The following is an 11,197-nucleotide window of genomic DNA, read 5'->3' as shown; positions in this document are numbered from 1 at the left end:
CATCCATCCAGGAGTCCTAGCACAGCCCTGGCAACGCGCGCAGAGCCGTGGGGTACCTCCGCTCCGTAGGCCCCCGCGCGACGCCGCCATTACCACTGTTTGTAATCACAGGAGCTGAATACCTTGGCTGGAAGTGAGGAGGGAGGGATGGAGAGAGAGGGAAAGAGAGGGGGGCAGAGCTGAGGAAGAGTGTTTGGGCTCCTCCGCTGTGTTGAAAATGCAGGCACTATCATAGCAATGTTGTGTTTACCCCAGCGGGAGGCGAGCGGAGAGTCAGGGAGGAAACGCGGCACACGGGAAAATGAGCAAAATACATACATTAGGCCCGTGCGCGGGGAACTCATTTTAATATAAATAGGAGACAAGCAGAGAGTGGCTTCTGTTTTTTTTTTTTTTTCCCCCTCTCTCTCGACGGTAATCTCCACCGCGCGGGGAAGACAGACGAGTTTCGCAGCAAAGTCAGGATGTCAACGCTCATTTGGCGGCGGTTGCTAAGGCGACGCTGACAGAGGGCCCGCGCGGACGTCCTCCCCCCCTCCCCCTGGTCAGCACGCGCTCACTCAAAGAAGCCTTTTCTCTCCAGCAGCAGCAGCAGAGCCATTGTGCAATCAGAGCCGGGCGGCCAGGCAGAGAGATGGGGAGGCCGGAGTGAGCCCCACATCTGGAGCACAGGATAGGGGGACATGTCTCCTCCGCAGAGAGCCTTTCAGAGTGGACCACCCCCCAACATACACACACTCACACACACACACACACACACACACTCAGGTTAGGTTTCCATGCTTTTTGGAGACACCATATTGACTTACATGCATTTCTAGGAGAGTGATCCTAACCTTAGTCATAGTAAATTCTTGCCTAATCGTCATTTTAAACTGTTTGCATTGGTCCAAAGGCATAAGGCAAGTTTATTTGTATAGCACAGTTTGTGCACAAGGTAATTCAAAGTGCTTTACAGAATAAGAAAGACATTAAAATCACAATACAACAAATCAAAACAGAAATAATCACAAATAATCATCAGAAAATTTACATTAAATCAGAAAAGTGCAGAATAAAAACCTTTCAGTCATATGCACAGCTGAACAGAACCGTTTTGAGCCTGGATTTAAACATAGTCAAAGTAGAGGCCTGTGTCTCATCTTCAGGAAGACTGTTCCAGGTTTTAACTGCAGAAAACTGAAACACTGATTCCCCATGTTTACAGTTATTCCTCACTTACTTTATGCATTCAGAGCATCCTAATTATTCACCTCAATTAGTTTAAGTGTTCTTCATAACTCTCAGAGACCGCTGTCACTATAAAAGCTAAGAACACCTAGCATGCTAACAGTGCACTTTCTGATTATCTGATAAAATGCTTTGTAATTAGATACAAATTGTACACAGCAGACAGCTGTTTTTTTTAACTCAATAGCTAATTGGATAAGACAGATTCAGCTCAAAAAATGGGGAAAATCTTTTACCTAATAATATATTTCTGAGTATGGCGCTTAGATTTGTATTGGTAAAATATATTTTTAAAAGTAGCATTCTGTTCAGAGAGCAAGGTGTAAACAACTCCTAGAACATTTGAGAGAAGATATACAGTATGAACTGATACACTAATACAAGAATCCAGTAAATGTCAAACATAGGCTGTATATATACACTCACCTGAAGGATTATTAGGAACACCATACTAATACGGTGTTTGACCCCCTTTCGCCTTCAGAACTGCCTTAATTCTACGTGGCATTGATTCAACAAGGTGCAGATTCATTCTTTAGAAATGTTGGTCCATATTGATAGGAGCATCTTGCAGTTGATGGAGATTTGTGGGATGCACATCCAGGGCACGAAGCTCCCGTTCCACCACATCCCAAAGATGCTCTATCGGGTTGAGATCTGGTGATTGTGGGGGCCATTGTAGTACAGTGAACTCATCGTCATGTTTAAGAAACCAATTTGAAATGATTTGAGCTTTATGACATGGTGCATTATCCTGCTGGAAGTAGCCATCAGAGGATGGGTACATGGTGGTCATGAAGGGACGGACATGATCAGAAACAATGTTCAGGTAGCCCGTGGCATTTAAACGATGCCCAATTGGCACTAAGGGACCTAAAGTGTGCCGAGAAAACATCCCCCACACCATTACACCACCACCACCAGCCTGCACAGTGGTGACAAGGCATGATCGATCCATGTTCTCATTCTGTTTACGCCAAATTCTGACTCTACCATTTGAATGTCTCAACAGAAATCGAGACTCATCAGACCAGGCAACATTTTTCCAGTCTTCAACTGTCCAATTTTAGTGAGCTTGTGCAAATTGTAGCCTCTTTTTCCTATTTGTAGTGGAGATGAGTGGTACCCGGTGGGGTCTTCTGCTGTTGTAGCCCATCCGCCTCAAGATTGTGCTTGTTGTGGCTTCACAAATGCTTTGCTGCATTCCTCTGTTGTAACGAGTGGTTATTTCAGTCAACGTTGCTCTTCTATCAGCTTGAATCACTCGGCCCATTCTCCTCTGGCCTCTAGCATCAACAAGGCATTTTCACCCACAGGACTGCCGCATACTGAATGTTTTTCCCTTTTCACACCATTCTTTGTAAACCCTAGAAATGGTTGTGTGTGAAAATCCCAGTAACTGAGCAGATTGTGAAATACTCAGACCGGCCCGTCTGGCACCAACAACCATGCCACGCTCAAAATTGCTTAAATCACCTTTCTTTCCCATTCTTACATTCAGTTTGGAGTTCTGTAACTGCTGCTGTCAGACTCCTTTTGATCATAAAATGTTTGTATTAACCCTCTCTACATGATCCTGGTATTTTTATTTCGTTATTGCGTCCATAAGTCAAGATATGAACATTAATTAGAGACAAATCAGACACCTTCTTTTCCCGAGGTCACTCCCGCTAGCTTTAGCAACAGGTTTGATTGACAGTGTTGCTAAGTGCTCATCCCCTGATAAACCAGTGGTGTGGACGGGAAGGTGTGTTACTTTCAACAGCGCCGCTCCAGTTTGGCGCTTTGGTTGCTATGGTACTTGAGGTCGGAATCCCAATTATGAAACTCAGCTCCAAGTTCACCCTGATGACCGTTAGCCTCAATGAGCTTCATTTGACTGGTGCTGGACACTAGGGTGATGTCACACTCCCTTAGTCCACTTCTTTGTACAGTTTATGGGTCTAAACTACAGGTAAGACCTTCTATAAAAGACAATATGTTTTGTTCTTCGCAGAAAACATTCTATACCTGACTGCAGCCTTTGAAAAGTCACTCGATTATGATGTATTGCACAGCCTTTATGGGGACCTGATTTGTCCCCATAAACGAGGTCTCCATGATGTGAGTGCGTGTACAGATCTTAGTCCTCTTACTGTGATAAATGCCCCTCCCTCACACATACACAGGGGGCGCAGGGGGAACAGGGAGGTAGGCCCGATGCTGTGCTGGGTGGGGGGGTGGACAAGGTTGCCACATGACTCCAGTCTTCTTTATATCTCCATGTTGTGGTCTCGTGAAGTGAGGACAAAGCCTGGATCCTGGGTGGAGATATGAAGGGGAGGGAGCTGATGGGGTGACGTGTGGAGAGGAGAGAGTGGTACACAGTGTGAGAGAAAGCGCTCGTGTGGGGCTGTGGTTGGATGTACATGTGGTTGAAAATGTACAGGGGCGAAATGACCACACATGACAAAATGGTTCACTTTTTAATAGATTTTGCTTATAGGAAACATATAATCTGAAATCTGGCTTTAACACACAAACCCTACATATACCCAAGTTCTTCTCTCAAATTGAAAACACTTTATTCCACCTTGTGATGTCATCATGTGGTAATACAGGAAGTTCTCCACTGTGTTTTTAAACTTCACACACCTTTATTAGAACCATTTGGATGATTTTAGCTCTGGAATAGCCAAACTTTACTGAACAAAAGGTAAAATGAGCTGGTAATTTGAAAACTAACACTACATGACATCACAAGGTGGAACAGAGCTTTGGAGATTTAGACAAACTAATAATGCAGGGTTACTCAAACATGTGTGAATGAAACAAAACAAAACTCCGGGTATGTTTTTGATAAGGTAAGAACATTCTAAAATAGCTTAAAGCTCTCAAGAGTCAATTTTGTGTAATATAGGACCTTTAATAAAGAATCTTGTCTTCTTTGTAGAATAGTTTCCTTGTTCATCTATACTAGACAAAAGGTAAAAAGTGATATTTCAACAGTAACTTTCACCAGACCATGCCCCCCATCAGCCATTGGTTGTTGGAGAAGTGTGTCCCAGTTGTGAGAGAGGTGGAAAGGTCCCTTGTCTCGATTCAAGGTGCATGTGGCTCTTTCCCTGATTTCTGTCCCTTCCTTGATCCAGTGTTTGCTCTTATTTGACTCTTGGTTGATGATCCGTGTATTGTCCCAGTGCATTCCAAGTTATCTGATATTCCCAACTTCAAATTATTGGCAAGTTATTAGAGAAGTTACCGTTGAAGCATGTCACGGTAATACAATCAACTCTTACCTCCTGTCAGATATAGATGAACATTTAAACCTGGGCTTGAGTGCTCAGAGAATATCAGTTTTCACCTACCCCCATCTCAACCCACTGCTCTGTACTTTCTTACTTTTTTAACTCATACACAAATGTCTTTTCAATTCGGCAGTTTTGAACAGAAATTTAGTGAAGTTATAGACATTATATTTACATAATTTTTTTTTTTTTTTTTTAACACTTATATTTTCTTTGAATTTTACCCGTCACCAGAAAATAAATCCACCACATTATTAACCACAAAACCAGGACAATACACACCAGAATTTTCAGTCTATATTTATTTATTCAACACAAAATATACATTGAACGGTTGTAAATATATCTACAAGTTATGGTTTGACACTACATGAAAATCAGTGACCAATTTTTTTAAAAGAATAAAAAAAAAGGTTAAAAAAAATAAAAAATTTAAATGTCAATACAAAAACTTAAAAAATGTATTGAGTCTTGTTCAAAATGTCTGGTTCATTTGTACATTGCAGGTAAATAGGAAAAAAATGTTAAGTTTAGAGTTAAAATTTAGGGGTTAAAACCTTGATGAACAGACTAGGAATTAGATGATAATAAACAAACAAATTAAACAACATTTGGGTCTGATTAGGATAAATATTATTTTCCTGTTAAGATTCTTATTCCTTAAAATAGTATATATAGTATAATAGAGTATAATATATTAAATATTATTTTTTCATTTCAGTTGATTATGTGACCAGATTCTTTTGTGGATTGGTCTTTTTTCCCCTTGTGAAACCTTCTATGTTAAAGCTTCACTGTGTAACTTCTTTCTGGTGGCTACTTGCTTGTCCCCACAGATATTATTGCTTTAACCTGGAATGTTTCACAGTATGGCATTAAACTTATGTATCTCCATGGACGCAAGTAGGTACTTCCATAATGCCAAGGTACAGGTCAGATTGCAGTACAAATCTGTGTTTTCAAGATATTCTTTGGTAGTGCTATCAGGATACTAAAATTTTAAACTTGATTTCGTTACTAAAGATAGCAATACCATGGTGATAATAATAATTTAAAAAAACACTCTCCTCTTTAGACAATAGAATTTGATTTTCAAAATTAAATGGTAGTGGGGTTTTTTCTATTCCCATGTGTCCTTATATCTGTGTAATCCCTCAGTGTCCAGGTAGGTTCCATCGTGATCTACAGGTGTATACTAGTCTATTTTTGTTCTGATACAGCTCAAGATCATTCTAAAACTATTCAGGAAAGGTTCATTTGTCCTGTGAATGTGACTTTTTTTAGTATTAACACCTGCTGAAATGAGTATCTAGTTTCGATACTCGTTCGATTAGTACCAGATTTTTGAAACTTTTGACAACACTAGAAATAAAAACGTGGGTAATGAGCTGAACGAAGGATAGATGTGTTTAATGCCGTACTGTGGAACATTCCAGGCAAAGCATTAACATCTTCAAGGTGAAAAACAACGTCAGAACCCTTGATTAGAAAAGTTGTGTAGCCGTTAAGAGAGTGTCCTAAACATCTCACATAACCAGTCAGTCCATAAGATTGAATCCATTTATTTGCATTCGGCTCACATCCAGACAGCCTTCTCCGGTCCGTCTGACATGTCTCTAAGTGGGAGTGCAGGGACGCGCCGGAGAGAGGGGCACATGACAAGATCTGAGCGGACAATCCTTTTAGCGCCCGCTGACACGACGCGCCAGGCCCGAGCCGACCAGCGCAATTTGGAGTAATGCAGCTAAAAACTGACAAGTGTAATTTCACCCATCTGGGATGCTGCGTAAAAGCCGCCGTTCGGAACCTTCCTCTCCCCTGATTGGTCCACCCCCACCCTTCCCTTCCCCTCTCTCTCTCTTTCTTCTCTCTCCCTTCCCCCCTCCTCCACACCACCAAACCGGACTCAAACACCTATTATTAGCCGGGGGCCTAATCGCAGCAGGATGGCAGGATGGATTCGCCCGCTCGCTCTGCTCTCCCGGGGGCCGATTCTGTGGTCACGGGGCCCTGCAGCTGTGGAGAGGGGGGTAAGGGGTAAAGGGGGAGGAGGGGGGAGAGTTAGTGAGACACATATAGACATAGCTGGACATTTAATACACGCTTTATACTGGGTGTGTTGCATTGCATTTTGGGGTCCAACGTTGGGGTTGGCAGTTCAAATCTGGCCCAAAAGGGGATATTGCCATGGTGTCACTGGGCAAGACACTTCACAGTGATAAGTGGTTGGTTGTGACAGGAAGGGCATTTGGTATAAGAATATATATCTTAATGCTATATTGTTGGAAGAGAAAGAAAGTCTTTTTAGATACAAGCAGGTGGGTTTTTATGTTGGAGTCTATGTTTGCATTTAAAACATGAATAAAAAGGAATGAAGGGTACTGATTGCGCGATTAATCTGCTTACAAATTGAAATTATGAAAAATAATTTTAGTTTGTGATTGACTGACTGAAATCTGAACTGCTTAACTATTCAAAGAGTCCCATGCATTTCAGAACATATTTGCTTTTTATTTAGGGGTTTAAACTACAAGGTTAGCAGCTTTTACAAAGAATAAGACCCCATGGAGACATAGGGAGGGCATCTGACACGTAGGGAGGGCATCTGACACGCAGGAAGGGCATCTGACAGGCAGGGACATTTCAGAACATGTTTGTAGAGGTGGAAACTGCAGGGGTAGAAGCTTTTATGCGGCGTAAGACCAAGCTCTAGCATTGTGTCCTTAGGCAAGACACTTCACCTCTGACTGCAGTGTGTGCGTCAGTGTTGGTGGTGGTCAGCGGGGCCGATGCTACAGACTGGCAGACTATAGTGTAGAGCTTTAAGAGGTGTCGACAAAATCTAAAGTGCGTTACAAGTGTGAGGCATTATTACTAAGAGGATTCTGAATTACATGCATGTGATTTCAATTAAATTTTGATTAATGATTCATAGCAGGACTGAGCAGCAGTGAGGGGGAGGCCAAGGTGAGGTGTCCGTGTAAAGTTTGGCGGTCATGTTTTTGGCAGTCGACAGGAACGAAGAGGGGAGGCAGGGTCAGCAGAAGCGAAGAGGAGGAGATTACAGTGATTTGGATGCAGAATCAGGTCAGAATCATTAGTGAATGGGGCTGGAGCTCAGAACTCAACAGGCTGATGGAGCGAGCCTCTAATGGGCGTCATGTGCACTCGGCTCAGGCAGAGTGAAGCCCAAATGACCCCTGAGATGTAGACAGGACAAAGGCCATCCAGACAGGACAGGTGCCATTCTGACAGGACAGGCGAAGGGTCTGAATTCATAATCTTGCTTTGACCTGTTTGTGTACTATGTCATTTTTTTCTGGTGGAAGGTTGTCACTTGCTTGTCTCTATGGTAATGTTAGTGCATTGCCTGAAAAGTTTCACAATATGGCATTAACAGTATCTAGCTGGTGTTTATTTAGTTATAGGCACTTGACTAAAATACCTTGCAAGACATGCATTCTTACTGTGACCAAATACACCTCTCCACAGATTTGACCTGTCACTTGGCCTAATCGTGTCGCCTGCTTGTATCCACAGATATAGAGGGGTTTAATGCCATACTGTGGGACAAATAGAGCTGCTAAACTGGGCAGTATTTGGAGGATTAAAGAAGAGAGTGAGCCCCTCTCAGAAGGGACGGTGTCTGGAGGTACAAGGAGCAGTGTGATTGGTCTAACAGGTATCCACACTTCAAGCTCTGCCCCTGCAGCCAGGCATTTGTCATCAATCAGGGCAGTCATGTGTGATGTCATATAGTACATGAAATTGCAGGGGCCACTGGAGGCAGCACACACTCTGCTTTAGACTGTTTTTGAACACAAAGCTTGCACAAAAATTGAAAAAATATATATATATACTATGAACAGTAGAAAATGCTATTAAAACACCATAGTCACAGTTTACACTTTTATACTGTTTAGTTCCACTTTAAATATTCACAAATGTCCAACCTGATAATTGCATCTTTGTGTTATATAATTTTATGACTCATACAAATCTGTGGCCACCCTGTGTGAGAGAATTATATCACCAGGTTTTGAGGCTATAGAAAAATCTACTTTGTTTCATTGTGATGACAGGTGGTGGGGACAGGAAGAAGTAGAGTATTTAGTTACATTTGCTCAAATACATTTAGTAACTTTTTTATACACAAAATTGTACTTGTGATTTTCTATTTTGACTCGAGTGTTGTTGAAGGATATCAGTACTCTTACTTTACTTACTTGACTAATATATTGTACAGTGTAACAGTACTCTTACTTGAGTGATATTGTACTTGAGCACATTTGAGTATTTTTGTGGACCACATATCTGAGTCAGCTCTTATTTAAAGACAGTTTTTGGCTTCTGTCCCACTTCGGCAGACACGGCACTGTATCCCTCTGTCCCTCCCTCTCTGCACTGCACCCAAACAGCACTAAATCAAGTATGAACATGGCCCAAACCAGGTAGGACTAAAGCAGGACTACAAAGGGCTAACTATAATGTGACATGGACCAGGGAGGGGAGGACTGAACCTAGACCAGTGATTCACAACCTGGAAGTCCAGAATAAAGAATTATTTTATATTAACTACTGCCCTATAGCATTTAATTAACCATAGCTGATAAACGTCACATTGTACACAGTGCTTTTCCACCTTCAAGACACTAAAAGCACTTTACATCAAGGAACCACTCACCCATTCACACACATTCAACAACACCATTCATCTGTGGGGGCATCACACCTTCAGCCTGTGGATCTGACCACTCTATCAGTAATGTTTTATGTCAAGAGCAGGATTTGAACTACCAACCTTTGAATCACTGGACAAACATTCTATCAGCTGAGCTACTGTCACCTGTCGTTAGATAACCAGTTTAGCCAGAATCACACAGTTGACAAAACTTTGCAATGACGTGCGGGTCTGAAACCGTATCCTGTCTCCCTGATTCCAGAGATTGTGATTGACAGGCGGATTAACCAATCAGAGAGACACATGGTTCATTCATGTCAAAACAAACATGGCGGCTTACGTAAAAAAAAAAAGGAAAAACAGCGCAAAAGACTGAGAAGCAGCGCTGATTTCAGCAGAATCAACAATGGAAACGCCAAAACTCTTATTTAGCTCAGTTAAAAGTGATAGATTTCCTTGTGAATATTATGAGAATTTTTAAGGGATGTCTTCCACATTTGAGAGATACATGAACGACTGTGGTTGGACTGTCCCAAGTTAGGATGGAGGTTTATCACGCTTTATGGTTCAATTCCAGACTGTCCGATCTGGCAACTTAGACAGTGACTTGGAGAAAGACATTGGGGTTCCCATCGTCTCTGGTAAGTAAAGTCTATCCACTAATCTGATCACTGTATTTCAACATAATTCTGCATTTGAATAATAAATAATTTTGACTGCCCTGGTTTGTATTTCATAACACTAGCGTAGAGCAGTGTTTCTCAAACTGTGGTACAGCTACTTCAGGTGGGACTTGGATAACTGTTCAGTTTGTGGGTTTGCCTCATTTAGACTTAATTTTATCCACTCTGTTGTCCACTTTTAAATAATTTTCTGTTTAGAACAACAGAGAAAAATGATGTAGTTCACTTTTAGACCTGGTTTAGTTCTTGATTAGACTTGAAATAGTCCTGTTATAGACCGGGTGGTTCTCTGAAAGACAAGACTTTTCTTTAGTAGTACTTTCAGAGACATTAGCTTTTAGAATATTGTGATGTCATCTGAAACACAGCAGTAGTGTAAATTATTATAATGACTTCAAAATATGATATAGATGACTGAATACTTAAAGGTCCTGTATTACACAAAATTGACTCTTGTAGCTTTAATCCATCTTAGAATGTTGTTACCTCCTCAAAAACAGACCTGGAGTTGTCTTTTGTTTCATTCACATGTTTGTGGTAACCTTTTATTATTAGTCTGTAAACATCACCAAACCTCAAAATGCTCTGTTCCACCTTGTGATGCCATGTAATGGTAGTTTTCGAGTTAACAGCTCCTTTTACCTTTCAATTCCAGGGAAATTCCAGGGCTGAATCCAAATGATTCTAGTGAAGGTCAAAACACAGTGGAGCACTTCCTGTATTACTATATGACATCACAGGGTGGAAAAGAGTGCTTTCTGTTTGAGAAAATAACACTGCCTAAATACGCAGGGTTTATGTGTTAAACATGTGTGAATGAAACAAAACATCGTTCCGTCCATGTTTGTGATGAGGAAACAACATTCAGTTCAAATCAAGTTTGTATAAAGAGCACATTTAAAACAACTACAGCTGAAAAGTACAATAAAGCATCAAGATATCCTCTCTAGCTACTATTAAATGTCAGGGAGAAGAGGTGGGTTTACAGTCTGGTCTTGAACTACATTAAAGACTGAGAGGATCTGACAGACAGAGGGAGGCTGTTCAATCCTCTGGGCCCTGCCACAGAAAAGGCACTGTCACCTCTAGTCCTGAGTCTGGCTTTGGGCTCAGCAGCAGGAGCGGGTCAGCTGACCCCAGGGCTCTAGGTGGAGAATAGGACTGCAGAATGCAGACATTTAAGCACAATCAACAACATTTTGAATTGTACCTGATACAAAATAGGAGCCAGAGCAGGTTGCAGAGCACAGGTCTGATGTGCTCTTGTCTCTAGTTTAGTGCAGTCTAGTTTTTGTGAGCAGATGAGCTGCAGTGTT

Source organism: Periophthalmus magnuspinnatus, chromosome 11, assembly GCF_009829125.3.
Source record: "Periophthalmus magnuspinnatus isolate fPerMag1 chromosome 11, fPerMag1.2.pri, whole genome shotgun sequence".
Lineage (NCBI taxonomy): Eukaryota > Metazoa > Chordata > Actinopteri > Gobiiformes > Gobiidae > Periophthalmus > Periophthalmus magnuspinnatus.
Note: the sequence above shows the minus strand (reverse complement) of the source record.